We start from the raw sequence: 10,000 nt of genomic DNA, 5'->3' as shown, positions 1-10,000 counted from the left end.
TTCAACTTCTTTAAAATTAAAACAATCCCTTAAAACCATAGCTTTACCAAATCTCATGTATACTGTCTTGTCTTCATTTACTTTACTACCAGATCCCTTACAATATTCGTTTACAACATTCATAACTTCTATAACACTTTCTCTTCCTTTCACAATTATTGTTGTATCATCTGCATATTGAAACACCTTCCCTTCAGCCTTCTTTTCCTCAATTTCTATCCCTACTATTCCTTCTTTTTGTTTTATAGCCAATCCTAACGGTTCTGATACAAGTGAGTACAATAACGCTGAAAGTGGACAGCCCTGTCTTATAGATCTAGTAATTTTAAAGCAATCTGTTAAAAACCCATTACATTTTATCTTCGTTAACGCGCCTCTATATAAAATCTCAATCCATTTAATAAAATTCTCCCCAAAACCAAAACTCCTTAAAACCTGAAATAAATACTCATGCTCAACTCTATCAAATGCTTTTTCAAAATCCAAACTAATTACATATCCGTCTTCATTTTTCTCCTTCATGTACCATATCGTGTCTCTTATACTCATTGTTATGTCTGCTATATCTCTTCCTTTAACTCCATACGCTTGGTTTGTTTCGATTATAGTTGGCATTATCTCTTTTAATCTGTTTGCTAAAACTTTTGCTAAAATCTTAAGATCCGTGTTTAGCATTGTAATTGGTCTATAATTCTTTAAATCTACTTTTTCTCCTTTCTTTTTATATATCAGTTTCATTAACCCCATCCTTGTTCTTTCATTAATTTCTTCTTTTTCAAATGTTTCTTTAAAAACCTCATTTAAAATCTTTGTTAAAACTCCTTTAAAACACACATAAAACTCAGTTCCCAAACCATCTATTCCTGGACTTTTCTTTGTATTCAGTTGATTTATCGCTCTTTCAATCTCCTCTTCTCTAATTTCTTGGTCACACTCTTTTTTATCTTCCTCCCTCACTTTAGCTTTTATCAGATTCAACAGTTTCTTTGTCTCCTCCTCTTCCACACCCCTTGTACTAAACAGATCCTCATAAAAATTCTTTACTTCTTCTAAAATCTTTTCATTCTCTTCTACAATTTCCCCATTTTTCCCTCTTATTTCTTTTATCGTTTCAGCTTTCCCTTTCTTTTTTTCCAGATCAAAAAAGAACTTTGTACATTTTTCTCCTTCCACCACATATTTAGCTTTACTTCTTAACCTCGCCCCCTCATATTCTTTTTCTTCAATTTCTTTCAGTTTGTCCTCCATTTCCCTTATCTTTTGTATGTCTTTATTTTCTTTATTCAATTCCATTTCCAAACTTTCTTTTATTTCTCTTTCTTTAAATCTTTTACATTTCTGTATTAAACAACTATACTTGATTGAGAATTTCTTGATTAAAAACTTTACATTCTCCCACCATATTCTCTTATCATCTTCATACATTCCATTTTGCTTTTCATTTTCTATAATCTCCTTAACCTTTAAAACATAGTCTTCATTCTTTAAAATCTGTGTATTTAAAACCCATACTCCTGGCCCTCTTTGCACTTTACTCCAATCCAATTTAAAAAATAAAAACTTGTGATCGCTAAAACTTGTGTCCTCATACTTAATATTTTCTATAAAATTCTCCACATTTCTACTACATAAAACAAAATCAATTCTGGTTTGGCATACAAACTGCCCCACTATTTGCCTCCTTGAAAACTCTTTTTTCTTTTCATTTCTTTCTCTCCACACATCTAGCATATTATTTTCTCCCATTAAAGCTTTTAATTCTTTTCTCCCTGTGTCAGTTTTAAAAACCATTCCTTCAGCCATATCTTGTTTACTAAAAACTGTGTTAAAATCCCCCATCATTACTATTTCTTTATACTTCCGTACAATATTTCTTAAAACAATAAAAAATTCCCTCTTTTCTTTCTCCTCAACTGGTGCATGTACATTTACTAAAATCAAATCTCTTCCTTCACATTTTATCTCCACAACCATACATTTCCCAATTTTATCTTTGTATACAACTTTACTCATTTTAAACACATCATCCTTCATTAAAAAAGCCACACCTCTCCCTAACCTTCCATCTCCATTATTATAAAAAATACCTCCATCCCATCTCTTTTTATACTCACTCATTACATTTTCATTCCAGTTTGTTTCTTGCAGTGCAATTATGTCTTCCCTTTTACATTTTTCTTTTACTTTTTCAAATTTTCCTATGTCCATCAATCCCCTTGCATTAAAAGTAACACAACTTAAAACCATTAAAAAGAATAAGCAAAATAAATACTTAAAAACCATTATTCATCATTTTCTCCCCCCAGGTCCCTTAACACATCATATCTGTTTTGTATCCTTTTCATAACTTTTTTCCTTACCCTTTCCAAATGTGGTTTTACCTCTGTTGTTCTCCTTCTAATTTGTCCTCTCCCCCCTTTGTCTTTGTCCATATTGTCCATCTTTGTTTCTCCTTCACTGTCCGTTTCTTTAACATTGCTGGCATTGTCCGATGTCTCCATTTCTTTCGAGTTCTCCATTGCTTGTTCATTATTATAATTAATGTCCTCTTGCTCTCTGTTGCTCATTTCTTTTTGTTGTAGTCCTTCTTCCTCTTGTCCTTCATCCATTTGTTCCTCCTCCTCGCTGTTTCCTTCATGCACCTGTCCGTCCACCTGTTCTTCCCTTCCTCCTTCCTCTTCCTCCATCTCACACTTACATTTATTTAAAATTTCCTTACACTCCGGGCACCTCACCGCATTGCACTCTCGGGCAAAATGTCCCCTTTCTTGGCACTTATAGCACTGGAAATCCGGGCAGTCCTTTAGCAGGTGATCCGGGCTCATGCACAGCCTACAGGTCTTCACCTGGTGACTGTGCATCACCCTGAAATACTGCGGCCCTTCCGCTGTCTCCATTTTTGTGCTGTATGGCAATGATGCCACCTCTTTGGGGAACCTGACTTTCAGGAACCTTGTTCCGTCCTCAATCTCTGTGCCCGGGTAGTGCCGTCTTTTAATATTTGACACGGGATTAACTCCCCATCCCTCCAATTTTGCAATTATTTCTTTATCATCCAGGTAGACGGGCAGGTGCATGAAGGAAACAACGTAGTCCCTATTTTGCAGTTTTTTTACCTCACAATTCACCCCTTTTATAATCAGTCCATCAGTCAAATTATCACATGTTTCCTCCTTTTCCATCGTTAGTTCATACTCTTTGCCTTGCCTTGGTCTCAATGCCAGTATTTTCCCATTTCCACATTTCTCGGTTACTGCTTTAATAATATCCATTGCTCTGACCTCATTCAAGTTCTCCACGTTTAGAATCACCGTCGCCTCCTTTAGATACATCCTTCCTTCTCTCGCATCTCTTTTTTGTCCGTGTCCTACTCGTCGTCGATAATCCATTCCAGGGTCATTATCCATGCGCCTCTCTCCAGCCAGTCCAGGGTCGTTAGCCATTCGTGTTTCTCCATCCAGTCCAGGGTCATTAGCCATTCGTGTTTCTCCATCCAGTCCAGGGTCGTTAGCCATGCGCTTCTCTCCAGCCAGTCCAGGGTCGTTTACCGTTAATCCGTCCATTGAAAAAAAGAAAGAAAAGTAACCACCCTCCAGACAGCCAAAGCTGCTGTAAGGTGGTAAAAAAAACTAAGAAAAACCAACAAACAAAACTATTAAATTCAAAAAATAATACAAAAACAAACAGAGAACACAAAATGGTGGAGAGCCTCTCTCTCCAAACTGCAGCCAATAGTTCCTGTTCACTAGCGCCCTCTAGTGCTCAGGGGGGTATGGCCGTAAGCGAAAGCTGCTGCCAAAATTGGGCCATTTAAGGAATTCAAACACTCTTTTTTTTTTTTTTCTTCTTCTTCTTCTTCTTCTTTCTTTAATTTAGCAAAAATGCTTACAGCACCTGGTATTCCCAGGCGGTCTCCCATCCAAGTACTAACCAGGCCCGACCCTGCTTAGCTTCCGAGATCAGACGAGATCGGGCGTGCTCAGGGTGGTATGGCCGTAAGCGAAAGCTGCTGCCAAAATTGGGCCATTTAAGGAATTCAAACACTCTTTTTTTTTTTTTTTTTTTTTTTTTCTCTTCTTCTTCTTCTTTCTTTAATTTAGCAAAAATGCTTACAGCACCTGGTATTCCCAGGCGGTCTCCCATCCAAGTACTAACCAGGCCCGACCCTGCTTAGCTTCCGAGATCAGACGAGATCGGGCGTGCTCAGGGTGGTATGGCCGTAAGCGAAAGCTGCTGCCAAAATTGGGCCATTTAAGGAATTCAAACACTCTTATTTATTTTAATTTAAAAACAAATCTTTCTTCGCCCATGAAACAAAAAAGCTTACAGCACCTGGTATTCCCAGGCGGTCTCCCATCCAAGTACTAACCAGGCCCGACCCTGCTTAGCTTCCGAGATCAGACGAGATCGGGCGTGCTCAGGGTGGTATGGCCGTAAGCGAAAGCTGCTGCCAAAATTGGGCCATTTAAGGAATTCAAACACTCTTTTTTTTTTTTTTTTTTTTTTTTTTTTTCTCTTCTTCTTCTTCTTTCTTTAATTTAGCAAAAATGCTTACAGCACCTGGTATTCCCAGGCGGTCTCCCATCCAAGTACTAACCAGGCCCGACCCTGCTTAGCTTCCGAGATCAGACGAGATCGGGCGTGCTCAGGGTGGTATGGCCGTAAGCGAAAGCTGCTGCCAAAATTGGGCCATTTAAGGAATTCAAACACTCTTATTTATTTTAATTTAAAAACAAATCTTTCTTCGCCCATGAAACAAAAAAGCTTACAGCACCTGGTATTCCCAGGCGGTCTCCCATCCAAGTACTAACCAGGCCCGACCCTGCTTAGCTTCCGAGATCAGACGAGATCGGGCGTGCTTTTTTTTTTTTTTTTTTTTTTTTTTTTTTTTATTAAGAAATTTCAATCAATAAAATACAATAAATAATACAATAAAAATGTAAGTTTTCCTTATACAATCACATTTACATCAAATTTAAAAAATACATACATCATATATCATACATTTACAAAACATAGTTCACACATCTCCTTCACTCCCCGGCAGCTTCCACATTAGATCTTTTAAAACACAACCAACATGTGAAGTGAAAACATTATAAAAAGCATCCAACATATTTTCACATTTAAAATACACATACAGTCTCTCCATATACACTTCTGTTTTCCTCCTAAACACAGTCCAAACATCCAACACAATTTTTTCCTTTTTAGCCACAATTCTTCTCTCCCAAATTGCACTTTTCATTAACATTAACCACAGATTTATAAACTTTTTGTTTCGACACTCCTTTTCCCAACCAAACATCACCACTTTGTTCCATTCCGTTGCATTTTCATCCCACTCCACAGTCAAATCTTTAATCACACATTTACATTTCCTTAAAAATTCCCCCAACTCTTCACAATATAAGAACATATGTAAAATTCCCTCTTCCTTTTCCTGACACACTTTACACATCGCACTTTGTTCTAAACCAATTTTAGCTAAAATAGACTCTGTAAAGACCACTTTATGTCTTATAAAATACTCCAAACATTCCAATTTTGTTTCCACACATCTCCCCCTCATGTTTCTCCATATACACTCTTCTTTTAAATCTTTAAATTTCTCCACCCAGTACTTGTTTACAATTGGTTCTTTAAAAACACCATCTCTAAAAACACAATAAAACATTTTTACAGTACATTCTTTAAAATCATACAATTTTTCCCCCAGTTTCACATACACATTTATCTCTTTCTGCTCTTCCATACCCTCTATTCTTTTAATCCACTCTTTTGGTATTGCGTTCTTGATAGTTTCATATTTGTTTGTTATTTCTTGTTTACTGTACTCTTCTTTTGCCACTTCCATTGCATCCACAATAAACTGTGTTGGTAAAAACCCTTCTTTAAACTCATACAAAACATCTCTCACTCTTGTTATTCCCACTTCCATCCATTTCTTAAAAAATATTTCCTTCCCCTGTTTTAAAATATTGCCATTTAAGAACAGAGGTTGATTTAAAATATTTTCTCTCCCACGTGGATCGTACTCAATTCTCTTTAAAAAGATTCCCCAAGCACTTAAAATTCCCCTATAAAACTCAGGTAATCCTTCAGTCATCCAAATTTTCGTTTTCATCCATAAAATTCCATCCCCCATGTTAAAATACCCACATTTATTTAAAAAATATTTCATAGTTTTTTTCCACTCATTTTTGTTATCTTCTTCTAAATATTTCTTAACTATTTTCACTCTCAACGCTTTTTTCCTCTGTTCTACATCCATTAACCCTAAGCCCCCCTTCTCTACCGCCCCTAAAATCGTGTTGTGTGCTATCCTTGCTGGTTTCCCCTCCCATAAAAAGTCAAGAAAACATTTTTTCAACCTTTTTTCTGACCACAATGGCATTTCACTTACATATAAAACATACCACAGCTTAGAAACCATTAAAACATTCAATATTAAAACCTTCCCCTTCAAATTTAGTGTCCTCAGTTTCCAAAAGTTTAACCTTCTCTCTATCTCTGTTACTAGTTCCTCCCACATTTCATCTCTTACTTTCTTCTCATTCTTCCCCATTAAAATCCCTAAAATCCTCATTTCTTCAACTTCTTTAAAATTAAAACAATCCCTTAAAACCATAGCTTTACCAAATCTCATGTATACTGTCTTGTCTTCATTTACTTTACTACCAGATCCCTTACAATATTCGTTTACAACATTCATAACTTCTATAACACTTTCTCTTCCTTTCACAATTATTGTTGTATCATCTGCATATTGAAACACCTTCCCTTCAGCCTTCTTTTCCTCAATTTCTATCCCTACTATTCCTTCTTTTTGTTTTATAGCCAATCCTAACGGTTCTGATACAAGTGAGTACAATAACGCTGAAAGTGGACAGCCCTGTCTTATAGATCTAGTAATTTTAAAGCAATCTGTTAAAAACCCATTACATTTTATCTTCGTTAACGCGCCTCTATATAAAATCTCAATCCATTTAATAAAATTCTCCCCAAAACCAAAACTCCTTAAAACCTGAAATAAATACTCATGCTCAACTCTATCAAATGCTTTTTCAAAATCCAAACTAATTACATATCCGTCTTCATTTTTCTCCTTCATGTACCATATCGTGTCTCTTATACTCATTGTTATGTCTGCTATATCTCTTCCTTTAACTCCATACGCTTGGTTTGTTTCGATTATAGTTGGCATTATCTCTTTTAATCTGTTTGCTAAAACTTTTGCTAAAATCTTAAGATCCGTGTTTAGCATTGTAATTGGTCTATAATTCTTTAAATCTACTTTTTCTCCTTTCTTTTTATATATCAGTTTCATTAACCCCATCCTTGTTCTTTCATTAATTTCTTCTTTTTCAAATGTTTCTTTAAAAACCTCATTTAAAATCTTTGTTAAAACTCCTTTAAAACACACATAAAACTCAGTTCCCAAACCATCTATTCCTGGACTTTTCTTTGTATTCAGTTGATTTATCGCTCTTTCAATCTCCTCTTCTCTAATTTCTTGGTCACACTCTTTTTTATCTTCCTCCCTCACTTTAGCTTTTATCAGATTCAACAGTTTCTTTGTCTCCTCCTCTTCCACACCCCTTGTACTAAACAGATCCTCATAAAAATTCTTTACTTCTTCTAAAATCTTTTCATTCTCTTCTACAATTTCCCCATTTTTCCCTCTTATTTCTTTTATCGTTTCAGCTTTCCCTTTCTTTTTTTCCAGATCAAAAAAGAACTTTGTACATTTTTCTCCTTCCACCACATATTTAGCTTTACTTCTTAACCTCGCCCCCTCATATTCTTTTTCTTCAATTTCTTTCAGTTTGTCCTCCATTTCCCTTATCTTTTGTATGTCTTTATTTTCTTTATTCAATTCCATTTCCAAACTTTCTTTTATTTCTCTTTCTTTAAATCTTTTACATTTCTGTATTAAACAACTATACTTGATTGAGAATTTCTTGATTAAAAACTTTACATTCTCCCACCATATTCTCTTATCATCTTCATACATTCCATTTTGCTTTTCATTTTCTATAATCTCCTTAACCTTTAAAACATAGTCTTCATTCTTTAAAATCTGTGTATTTAAAACCCATACTCCTGGCCCTCTTTGCACTTTACTCCAATCCAATTTAAAAAATAAAAACTTGTGATCGCTAAAACTTGTGTCCTCATACTTAATATTTTCTATAAAATTCTCCACATTTCTACTACATAAAACAAAATCAATTCTGGTTTGGCATACAAACTGCCCCACTATTTGCCTCCTTGAAAACTCTTTTTTCTTTTCATTTCTTTCTCTCCACACATCTAGCATATTATTTTCTCCCATTAAAGCTTTTAATTCTTTTCTCCCTGTGTCAGTTTTAAAAACCATTCCTTCAGCCATATCTTGTTTACTAAAAACTGTGTTAAAATCCCCCATCATTACTATTTCTTTATACTTCCGTACAATATTTCTTAAAACAATAAAAAATTCCCTCTTTTCTTTCTCCTCAACTGGTGCATGTACATTTACTAAAATCAAATCTCTTCCTTCACATTTTATCTCCACAACCATACATTTCCCAATTTTATCTTTGTATACAACTTTACTCATTTTAAACACATCATCCTTCATTAAAAAAGCCACACCTCTCCCTAACCTTCCATCTCCATTATTATAAAAAATACCTCCATCCCATCTCTTTTTATACTCACTCATTACATTTTCATTCCAGTTTGTTTCTTGCAGTGCAATTATGTCTTCCCTTTTACATTTTTCTTTTACTTTTTCAAATTTTCCTATGTCCATCAATCCCCTTGCATTAAAAGTAACACAACTTAAAACCATTAAAAAGAATAAGCAAAATAAATACTTAAAAACCATTATTCATCATTTTCTCCCCCCAGGTCCCTTAACACATCATATCTGTTTTGTATCCTTTTCATAACTTTTTTCCTTACCCTTTCCAAATGTGGTTTTACCTCTGTTGTTCTCCTTCTAATTTGTCCTCTCCCCCCTTTGTCTTTGTCCATATTGTCCATCTTTGTTTCTCCTTCACTGTCCGTTTCTTTAACATTGCTGGCATTGTCCGATGTCTCCATTTCTTTCGAGTTCTCCATTGCTTGTTCATTATTATAATTAATGTCCTCTTGCTCTCTGTTGCTCATTTCTTTTTGTTGTAGTCCTTCTTCCTCTTGTCCTTCATCCATTTGTTCCTCCTCCTCGCTGTTTCCTTCATGCACCTGTCCGTCCACCTGTTCTTCCCTTCCTCCTTCCTCTTCCTCCATCTCACACTTACATTTATTTAAAATTTCCTTACACTCCGGGCACCTCACCGCATTGCACTCTCGGGCAAAATGTCCCCTTTCTTGGCACTTATAGCACTGGAAATCCGGGCAGTCCTTTAGCAGGTGATCCGGGCTCATGCACAGCCTACAGGTCTTCACCTGGTGACTGTGCATCACCCTGAAATACTGCGGCCCTTCCGCTGTCTCCATTTTTGTGCTGTATGGCAATGATGCCACCTCTTTGGGGAACCTGACTTTCAGGAACCTTGTTCCGTCCTCAATCTCTGTGCCCGGGTAGTGCCGTCTTTTAATATTTGACACGGGATTAACTCCCCATCCCTCCAATTTTGCAATTATTTCTTTATCATCCAGGTAGACGGGCAGGTGCATGAAGGAAACAACGTAGTCCCTATTTTGCAGTTTTTTTACCTCACAATTCACCCCTTTTATAATCAGTCCATCAGTCAAATTATCACATGTTTCCTCCTTTTCCATCGTTAGTTCATACTCTTTGCCTTGCCTTGGTCTCAATGCCAGTATTTTCCCATTTCCACATTTCTCGGTTACTGCTTTAATAATATCCATTGCTCTGACCTCATTCAAGTTCTCCACGTTTAGAATCACCGTCGCCTCCTTTAGATACATCCTTCCTTCTCTCGCATCTCTTTTTTGTCCGTGTCCTACTCGTCGTCGATAATCCATTCCAGGGTCATTATCCATG

At 36.1% G+C, this 10,000-nt stretch overlaps 4 non-coding genes across 4 annotated transcripts; all 4 read right to left on the bottom strand.

Moving 5' to 3' along the window:
• Positions 1-3,882: 3,882 nt before the first annotated feature.
• Positions 3,883-4,001, bottom strand: LOC137065849 (5S ribosomal RNA). The gene has a single exon (XR_010901830.1). It is a non-coding gene; the product is annotated as a 5S ribosomal RNA (ribosomal RNA).
• Positions 4,002-4,106: 105 nt separating this feature from the next.
• On the bottom strand, positions 4,107-4,225 carry LOC137065848 (5S ribosomal RNA). Its single transcript, XR_010901829.1, has one exon. It is a non-coding gene; the product is annotated as a 5S ribosomal RNA (ribosomal RNA).
• A 95-nt stretch (positions 4,226-4,320) lies between these two features.
• Positions 4,321-4,439, bottom strand: LOC137066179 (5S ribosomal RNA). The gene has a single exon (XR_010902126.1). It is a non-coding gene; the product is annotated as a 5S ribosomal RNA (ribosomal RNA).
• A 109-nt stretch (positions 4,440-4,548) lies between these two features.
• On the bottom strand, positions 4,549-4,667 carry LOC137065846 (5S ribosomal RNA). The gene has a single exon (XR_010901828.1). It is a non-coding gene; the product is annotated as a 5S ribosomal RNA (ribosomal RNA).
• Positions 4,668-10,000: the final 5,333 nt, after the last annotated feature.

The sequence above is a fragment of the Pseudorasbora parva genome, unplaced genomic scaffold (assembly GCF_024679245.1).
Source record: "Pseudorasbora parva isolate DD20220531a unplaced genomic scaffold, ASM2467924v1 scaffold_31, whole genome shotgun sequence".
Taxonomy (NCBI): Eukaryota; Metazoa; Chordata; class Actinopteri; order Cypriniformes; family Gobionidae; genus Pseudorasbora; species Pseudorasbora parva.
Note: the sequence above shows the minus strand (reverse complement) of the source record. Positions and strands in the feature narration are given on the sequence as shown.